Source organism: Microtus ochrogaster, chromosome 2 (assembly GCF_000317375.1).
Source record: "Microtus ochrogaster isolate Prairie Vole_2 chromosome 2, MicOch1.0, whole genome shotgun sequence".
NCBI lineage: Eukaryota > Metazoa > Chordata > Mammalia > Rodentia > Cricetidae > Microtus > Microtus ochrogaster.
The window spans coordinates 42,905,963-42,907,463 of NC_022010.1; the positions used below are offsets into that span (position 1 = coordinate 42,905,963).

Consider the following 1,501-nt stretch of genomic DNA (forward strand, 5'->3'; position numbering starts at 1 on the left):
GCTATTTGATGAGGCTCCACACTCTGGGATCTGGGCTCTCTGTGAGTCATCATGGACCAAACTGTAACTGATCCTGAATAATTTGATTGAGGGTTGGCTGAGATGGACAAAAGAGACTTTCCTAGAAACCAATAGAAATAGACACTGGGAATCCCACTTCTCTGTATTGTGGTTTATAAGGTGTACTTTGTTTGTTTGTCTGTCTGTTTGTTTTTTGTTTTCTGAGGCAGGGTTTCTCTATGTAGCCCTGGCTGTCCTGGAACTAGCCCTATAGACTAGGCAGGGCTCAAACTTGGAGATCTGCCTGCCTCTGCCTCCCGAGTGCTGGGATTAAAGGTGTGCCACCACCACTTGGCCTATACTTTTTTTTTTTTTTTTAGTTTTTCGAGACAGGGTTTCTCTATAGCTTTGGAGCCTGTCCTGGAACTAGCTCTTGTAGACCAGGCTGGCCTCGAACTCACAGAGATCTGCCTGCCTCTGCCTCCCGAGTGCTGGGATTAAAGGCGTATACTTTGTTTTTCTATTCTTAGTCCTTTCTGATTTCAGCCTCATCCCCTGTAATTTCTCCTCCTCCACCCCACACTGGATTTTTGAGACAAGGTCTCACTGTATAGCCCAAGATCACCAAAATTTGCTAGAACTCTCTGGCTACATGTTTTTATTTATTTGTGTGTGTGTGAGTGCGTGTGTGTGAGAGAGAGACAGAGAAACAGAGAGAGAGAGACAGACAGACAGAGAGACAGACAGAGAGACAGAGAGAGAGAGGTGGGTGTGGAGAGCATGTGCTAGAGCGCACACATGTAGGTGTGGCCAGGAGGACAGCTCTTTGGAGTCAGTAGTCACGTCCTTCCACCTGGGGATCAAGCTCAGGTCATCAGGGTTAGCATCCAGTGTCTTTACCCACTGAGCCACCTCAGTAAGCCCTGTTTGTTTCTTGAAAGAAGCTTGCTTGAAACTTACAATCCTCCTGCCTCTACTACTTGAGGGCTGAGCATGCAGGCACTCATAACCACAGCTCCTCTGTTTCTTATCCCCAGTGGACATGGGCCGGGAGGAGCAGTGGTTGTTACTTCAAGATCAGACATTGATCTATCAGACACCTTTATTCTACTTTTATGTGTCTGCATGTTTTGTGTGCTACTATGTACTACTCGCATGCTTAGAGCTCACAGAAACCAGAAGAGGGCATCTAACTCCCTAACTAGTTATAGGAGGTCATGAGCCTACAAGTGGGTACTGGGAATTGAACCGGGATCCCCCAAAAGAGCAGCCAGTGCTCTCAGTGGTGAGCCATTATCTCAGCCCTTCATTTATTATTTTTTTAATGAGGTACCATGAACACAGAATTCAAAACTAGAAATTATATAAATGGTGTCCACCGGGAATCTCTCCTCTGTGAACCTTTCTGCCTACTGTCCTAACCGTAGCCTTGTCCTTCAGGCACTGTTTCCCTAGGTTTTCACGGTTGTTGTTGGTTTTTTGTGTGTGTTTCTGTTTGTTT

At 46.0% G+C, this 1,501-nt stretch overlaps 1 protein-coding gene across 1 annotated transcript in view; it reads left to right on the forward strand.

Annotated features, from left to right (window-relative positions):
* The window catches only part of Slc12a8 (solute carrier family 12 member 8), a 136,118-nt gene that overhangs the window by 86,358 nt on the left and 48,259 nt on the right, over positions 1-1,501 (forward strand). The window lies entirely within an intron of this gene.